Source organism: Lactuca virosa, chromosome 2, assembly GCF_052849685.1.
Source record: "Lactuca virosa cultivar CGN04683 chromosome 2, Lactuca_virosa_CGN04683_v6, whole genome shotgun sequence".
NCBI lineage: Eukaryota > Viridiplantae > Streptophyta > Magnoliopsida > Asterales > Asteraceae > Lactuca > Lactuca virosa.
In genome coordinates, this window is record NC_136427.1 from 15,690,442 (window position 1) to 15,698,951 (window position 8,510).

General features: G+C 40.7%; 1 non-coding gene across 1 annotated transcript; it reads left to right on the forward strand.

Annotated features, from left to right (window-relative positions):
- The first annotated feature begins 8,157 nt into the window (after nucleotides 1–8,157).
- On the forward strand, nucleotides 8,158–8,276 carry LOC145161745 (5S ribosomal RNA). The gene has a single exon (XR_013738621.1). It is a non-coding gene; the product is annotated as a 5S ribosomal RNA (ribosomal RNA).
- The last annotated feature ends 234 nt before the right edge of the window (nucleotides 8,277–8,510 follow it).

Here is an 8,510-nt window from a genome sequence, read left to right on the forward strand (position 1 = left end):
CTTCATAAGCACACAATACACACACTTAGAGGCCAAAAACTCACACAAGGGATCTAGGATTTGTAATGGATGATTTGGAGAGATTGAGACTGATAAGAAGGAGGCTATGAAAGGTTAAAAAGTTTAAATAGGGGCTCAGCCCATAAACTTTAGGGTTTTTCTACAACAGCGGCCTCCACGTCGTGGTGAAAACCACCACGTTGTGGTGGGTTATTAAACCCTCGCGGTCCAAAACCCCACGTTGTGGCGAGGCTTCATCACGTCGTGGCCTTCAAAAGAAAATATGATACACAACGAAAATAACTTCATGCTTGGAATCGAGTGTTACAAATCTCCCCCACTTGAATCAGACTTCGTCCTCGAAGTCTGCTGCTCCAAATAACCTGAATAGTGCTCCTTCATCTCAACTTCCGGTCCCCACGTCCATTCAGAACCCTTGCGATCATGCCACTGGACTTTCACCAACTCAACAACCTTGTTCCTCAAGGTTTTCGTCTTCTGGTCGAGGATGGCCATAGGTCTCTCAATATAATTCAGGTGGTCATCCACCTGAATATCCTCCAAAGGAACCACTGCGGAATCATCCACTAAATACTTCTGCAGCTGAAAAACATGGAATGTGCTATGGATCTGACTGAGCTCACCTGGAAGATCCAAATGATAAGCAACCCGGCCCACCCGGGCCAAAACCATGAAGGGACTGATATACATGGGGCCCAACTTGCTCATAAAACCTGAATCGGATGATACCTTTCTAAGGTGACACCTTCAGGAGAACCATATCCCCCACCTGGAACTCTAAATCTGATTGACGTCTGTCGACATAGCTCTTCTGTCAGCTCTGAGATGTCTGGAGTCTACTCCAAACCTGCTGAATCAACTCAGTGCTCCTGAGTACCACTTCGGTACTCCCCATAACCCGCTGACCGACCTCTCCCCAGTAGATCGAGGTCCTACATTTCCTCACATAGAGCATCTTAAAAGGAGGTCGATTGATGATGGCGTGATAGTTGTTGTTATATGAAAATTCCACTAATGGTAGATACGTATCCCAACTCCCACCAAGTCCAAAACACATGTCCGAAGCATATCATCTAAGGTCTGAATGGTCCGCTCGCTCTGACCATCGGTTTGCGGATGGAATGTTGTGATGAAAAGGAGATGAGTACCCAACTCGTCATGGAACCTCTTCCAAAACCTGGAAGTAAACCTGACATCCCTGTCACATCCAATCAGGTGTTCGGGTCATCCCTCGAATTCCAAATCCCTCAACCGGGACTCAAACACAAGCCTGCTATGCATAATAAAGGAGACACTGACCGGTGGTTGGAAGTTTCCTGAACTCCCACTTACACAACCTCAATCTCAACAGCCACTTAGGTCGTCTCTCCTCCTGGCTAGTATGTGAAAATTGTCGTAGTTCCACACCCTTCCTAACTCCCGGAAATCCTGATCAATTCTCTCCCACTTGGATTCGACGAAGCTCTTTCACCTCTTAATTATGATGGACTCCCGACCTATCAACCTCATATAACATGAACCGCCCAATACATGCGCTACTCAATACCAGCGTTCCATTACTAGCCAAACTCAATGATCGCCCAACTTCTGAAATCCGGAAGAATACCCTTGAAATCTTAACCAATATGATAATCCAAATCACCTCCCATGATACCTTACCAATTCCTTGAGTTCTTATGTTGGCGACTAAAAACTATAACCCTTGCCCTGACCCGACGAATCTTTATCCCAAAAACTCTTCCATAGGCAATCGCCAATCATACCATAACAAATGATAAAACCAATGAACCCTGACTTCATTGGAGAACTAACCCGCTAACCCTGACTAAAGATCCTTCAAGCAATACCCCTGAATTGATCCCGACAAAGACCCGAATCAACAACTGAACACGCTGACACCCGCTCAACAAGATACGACCCACTAATTGATTCATAGATGACTCTCGGTATGCAGAATGGCATATACCAATCTTGATAACATAGAAAATAGCAGAAAATCAACCCGATATATTGCTTACCTAAACTCAAGCAAAATTCCAACGGAATACAAATTCCCGATAACAACCCAGAAGAGAACAGAAGATGACATACCCGCAAAAGCATCTAAAGGAATCCTGAATTCCTCTTCCTGAGGACAAGGTGCAATACTCCTCTCTGATCTCAAATGACCGGGACTAACAATAGAATCCTCCTTCCTAAAGGATTCTAGAGATCCACAAGCTTTGGGCTCCAGATGAGCCCCCAATTGCCCTACTACAACCTCGGCTCGAAAGGCCCCGCAATGACCAACCAAGAGCTCCAAAATCCCTTCCATGGCTGAACCAAAGACCACCAGGGTCTATTCCAAAATACCGTGAGTAATCTCCGATGAGATGAACTCCCGTGTCCGCGTATCGATCAACTCAGTACCTGCTACTGAGCTGAAACCAGAATCTGAAACCCATTCCTGAGTGCTCAACACCATACCGAGAACAACATGCAAGAGATCTGAATATACCCAAGAATCCTCATCCCACAGGCTTCCTAAATTCTCCAAGACTCTCCTCGATTCGAGTATGGACCCTGTGCTTTCAGTAGTACGGGCCCAATACTACCTTCCACACCTATCCATACTTTCCTCAAGCATCCTCCTGAGTCCTCTAAGTCACCTTCTCAAATCCATCAAACACTCGCTACCTGGCACAACAAAACCCACCGAAGCAATCTCTAGGCTTTCCTAGATTACCGACATCACCCTGCCATCAGCTGCTAAAGAACTCCCCATAATGCCAGTTACCCACCTCATGAATACAATCACATGCAACAAAGCTTAAATAATACTTCGAGTAACAGACTCATCCCTACAATGGTTGGACTCAGACAAGAGTTGCACAATAGGGTCAAATCCATCACTCTAAGATTATTCAACCCTTGTCACATGTGACTTGACATATTTACTTAGTAGCTGACTCCCATCACCTAAGAGTTCCACAAAGCATAAAGAAAGCAACATTCGTGCAGTAACACTCTAATCCACCGAATAATCACAAGCATCCAATCCCACATACTACAACCTCTATTAGGATCTCCCGCTCCCGCTACTGATTGCCTTACACATACAAATCATACCCAAACCAACATCCCATGCTTCCTAGGCTACCAAGCATCACATATTAGGCCAACCTATCACTGGCTAATCAGAACTAGCATGCAAGTCTACAAGCTCATACAATAGGCATACAAGGTATCTGTCCTAGGATTTTATCATGCAAAAACTGAGTAGATCCTTAGCCCTAACTAGCATGCGATTCACAGATTCATAAATCAAATCACATCAAATAACATGTATGGGTATTTTAGGAGAAACTTACTTGAGCTCGGTCGATTGCATGCACCACACCCGTTCTTGTATTAGAAACTTGTTTTTCCCTTTTTAAATCATTTTTCTTTCATTTCTGAAAAACTTTACCAAATCCTCAGTTTGAGTTCAGACACACCCGAGAGTGTGTCCGAATCCCTTAAACCAAGGCTCTGATACCAACTTGTAACGTCCCAAAAATAATGACATAAAATTTTCATTTTTAAATTAATAAATCGTTAATACATATCATTTCCATAAAACCAAGGTAATCAAGATTTAACAAAACATCATCGAATCAGAGTAAATCACAGAATGCAGAAACATGTGGTGTCTGCTCTACAATCATCCCGAGCTCTTCCATTTGAAAACCAAAGTACCTGAAACATAAACTAAAAATCGTAAGCACAAAGCTTAGTGAGTTCCCCAAGATACCTCATACCACACATACATAAAATCACATAATGGCCCCACCCTTCATTGGGCCCCGCCCGGCATCGGACCCCATCCGACATTGGGCCTCGCCCGACATAGAGCCCCGCTCGGTAAATAGATCTGTTAGTCATCAGGCCCCACCCGGTATAAGCATATAAACATATCAACATATAAACATGTAAACACACAACACATGCCATAATCACAAAGATAAATTGTCACAACTAGCATTTTATCTAGGAAATTCTATTCTCATGAAAACATCCATCTAGTGTAATGACATGTACTCTAAATGAATATCATGCTCTATGTTCACTCAATACATCTCTTATAGTCAATTATGTGTTGAAAACCCTAGAGACTCCGGTTCAAGTTTAATATGAACTAGGATTCTCTTATTAGGCCTAATGGACCAATAAACCTTCAACTTGAACTATTTTGGGCCTAAAAACCCTAATCGGGTTCTAAATGGACCCACATTCATAAAACTTAACATATTGGGCTTTGTGGACCTAAAAACAATTTATGTTATCCCTATTGGGCCAAGTTAGGCCATAAACTCCATTTCCTTGACTCTAATGGGCCGTGAACCATCTTAACGGCCCAATGGGCCGAAAAATATTTATTGTGGGCCTCATAAACTCGAACTAAGACAAGAAAGGGGCCCAAACCATCTCATTTCCTTTCTTCTTACCCATTCTCGGTCCAAACAATAATAATAATAATAATTAAAGAGAGATAATAAGGGGATGGAAGCCTTGACACCTCAATGTTGCATTGTGGTAATCCATGCACAAAACACCACCATACAACAATGTAAATCACATACTTCTAGGCAAGACTCTCTCACTTCCTCCTATCCTTCTTAAATTCGGCCATAGAGCCAAAAATCACCACCACACACTCATTTTACTTACAAATCTCTTAAGGAAAGCTCACAAGAACACTCCTACACTCTCCTCTAAATTTTCGAGAATTAGAGTATACTTCAAGAAATTCTTCTTCAAGATCATCAACTTTGGTAAGTTCTCACTTAGATCTATGATTTAACTTCTTGATCTCTTCAAAGATCTCCTCTTACATCCATATATTTGTGGATCATGTTCTTAGAACCATCTAAGTTCAAGATCTACTCAAGAAAGCTTGCTAGGATCAAAAATCTTCTTCCACTTCTTCACCAAAACCGATCCATCACCCCAAGGTGAGTTCATACCCCCTTGTTTTCGGGTTTTACTTTGTTTTGGGGGGAGAATACAAGTTGTGTTGTGTAGATCTATGTGTGTATGCATGAATATATGTATATTTCATGATTTATTTGGTGGTTATGTGTTATTCACTTCATAAATCTAAAAATATGTTAAGAATATTAAGTTTATCACTTGGATCTACATGAGAACCTTGAGAAAAGTATGTGTTATCATATATAATACATGTAAACTAGTAGATCTGGGATTTATACACTTAAAATAGTAAAAATGAGTGTTGTGTTCCAAGATCTATAAACTAAACTAAAAAATCAGCCTTTCACAGGAAAGTGTCGGCCCAATCTCGAACTGTTTTGACCACCTAAATGATAATATTTTTCAAAACTGTTTTACATGCAAAAATTTCAGGTTTATACCTTTGAAATGACTACTCTCACGTTTTCATACGATTTTTCTACAATTTTTGGCGAATTTTACAAAATTGCCTATCAGATTTGAAATAATTTCGGACCAGCCTGTGAAGGTGAGCAATTTCACACTTGTTAGAAGCCATTAAAAATTATAATAAAAATTGTGAACAAAGTAGACAAAATTTCCAAACTTCCAGAATTTACGGATCTATATTTCGACTTACGATGATTTTTCTACAAATTTCCCAACAACTAGGTCAGAAAAGCCCAAAACCAGAAAAATTTGTGTTTTCACAAAAATCAAGCCACAAATGATATTTTTGAAAAAAATGGGTTTAAAATGTTATTTTTACCACAAACTAGTCATCAACACAAGTTTTGAACAAAATGGAGAATAAAGTGTTATTCTTACAAAAATTGGGCCTTAATTGTAAATTTTTGGCTTATTGGGCCAAGAACGCCATTTTTACAAAAAGTGGGCTTTTATGCTATGTTAGTGAATACTTGAACCAAAACCAACGATAAACTAACAAACGGATTAATTTGATCATTTTCTAGGTTATTAGGCCTTAGTGGCCCATTTTTATGTTTGATAGGTCCTGTATACTATTTATATGTTTATTGGGCCTCATTGACCCATTAACATGTGCGACGGACCTTGGATACTATTTGTGTGCTATTTGGGCCTGTAAATACCTTACATGTGAAATGGGCCTTAGTTGTCCTTTCATATATATTTCGGGCCCATGTTATATAATCTCATTCCAATTGGGCCTTGAAATGATTTACATGTTTAGCGATGCCTTAGTGGTTCACTTACATGGTTCATTGGGCCTGGAATGAGTTTATACTTTTCTTCGCGTAAATTCGATTAAGGATCTAGTGAGTTTTGTCGGTTGGCACCTATTAAGTGTACGATCGTAGCATGTAGTTATAACCAGAGTCTCTTGGAGGAGAGCAGGGATTTGTGTATAGATCTATACGGGGATGACACCCCACACCTGAGTTGTTCGCTACAGTTAGACTAACTCAGTCTAGGGTGACGAAAACCTTATAATCAAAACCGGCGTCCAACAACGCCAAGACAGGCGAAATTGTCTTTATTTAGTATGGTTATGACGACTCACTTAGAGGAATTAACGTTATGAAGTTTACGGAAGACCATTCTCTTTTCTTTTGGATTACTCGGAAACATACTCGTACTGGGACTCAACCTCGGGGGTTGGTATGGCAGCTTTCTCTTTTAAGACAACATCGGGTTGTCTGGGAAGATTCTCTTTACATGCTCTTTACATTCTCTCTACATTCTCTTTACCCTTTTAGTCAAATAAACAATACATGCATTAATACAAGATCTGACACAAACATACTAAACAGTTTGCAGAAAATATAGGATTTTTTGGTGGTTTCAAAGTTATACAAATGATTTTCACAAACATGCTTATGAACTCACCAACATTTTTATGTTGACCTTTTTAAATTAACTTGTATTCTCAGGAAACCGTTGAAGCAGGATGAACGAAACAAACTAATGGATATTTTGTTATATTTTGTTTCATCATACTCTGACTATTTTCGCATGTAATATTCAAATACAATACTCGATGTAAACAATGAATGTTGTTATATTACATGTGTGATGATGATGATGTTATGTTTCAATTATATACTCTGTAATGATACTACAATGTCGAAAGTCACACCAAGCCCCCAGACGTTTCCGCCGTCTGGTTCGGGGGTGTGACAGATTGGTATCAAAGCATTGTTTATAGTGAACTAGCATATCTAATCATACAGGATATGCAACTATAAATACAATGGGACTAAACTACTTTGAACATAATAATTAAAATACATACTTATGTGTGCATTTTAGATTAATAACACAACAAGAACTGTAAAAGTCTTTAGAGGATTTGAACATCGCTATTAAACCCGGACAGTTATGTAGTCGTATTGGGGGTGAATGTAGCCTGATCAACTACATTCATTCAAAATACGACCAACATGTGTTCGGGAGTAATCGTGATGGCCAATGAATAAAAAACTTACCATTTAATTATCCAAAGAGCTTATAGAACCAAACCTAAACAAAATAAAAATACTATAGGAGTATTTGGTGTGCTATTTGTTTCTAGTATCTATACCCCTTTCGTGCAATACACTATAGACGGGCATCATTAGCCAAGAAACCCCTATCTCCCTGGTCAGGGAAAAACAGGGTGGCTCGACCTAGAGGAAGACCCAGAAGGAGACTCAAAGGAAGAACAAGAGGAGAAACATGAAGTAGAACTTACAGATGAATCAGTCGAGCCAGTAGTGAACCTCGAAGAGGAAGAGCTCGAGGGCAATGACGATGATGCCTCGGATGCAGAATCTGAAGTCATCAATCCTCCATACATGGCCAGAGTACCGACTTATCGTATGGACCCCGGTGGCCCCACGCCTCATAGGCACTCGATATTGGAGATAGATTCGCCAGCAGGGGATACGACTGCCCTACGACATGACCCGAGATCTTTTCGATCTTAGTCATGGAGGACCAGCTGACCAGGCCCCCCAGTCATGGTCCGGCGCACCCGAGACGTTGGTAAACCAACTCAGGACACCCCAAATCAAATGGACCAAATGCGGTTGCTATTGAGAGAGATGAGAGACAAACACAGGAAGTGATCGGGGACTCCCAAACGAGGCATTTAGTTCGAGAGGCACGACTACGAGACACCGAGCGACAAGTAGCTCATCTTCAGGGTGCGATCATACCAACACTAATGCACCGGATCCCATCAGAACTCCGTAGTTAAGCGTGCTTGGGCGAGAGTAGTACTAGGATGGGTGACCCCCTGGGAAGTCCTCGTGTTGCACCCCCCCACTACCATTTGTTATGATTCTCTTTCGCATGCTAAGATGGTATTTACTAATAAGGCAATTATGTGTTTTCCTTATTTCATGTTATTGCACGGATTCACTTATATGCACAACCGAAGCCCTGAAACCGCTAGATACTCAAGGATCTTGAAACCAAATAATCTATGAACTCTAGGGATAGACTTAATATTCATGCCAAATCCACGATTACCTACTACCATAAATACATCATAG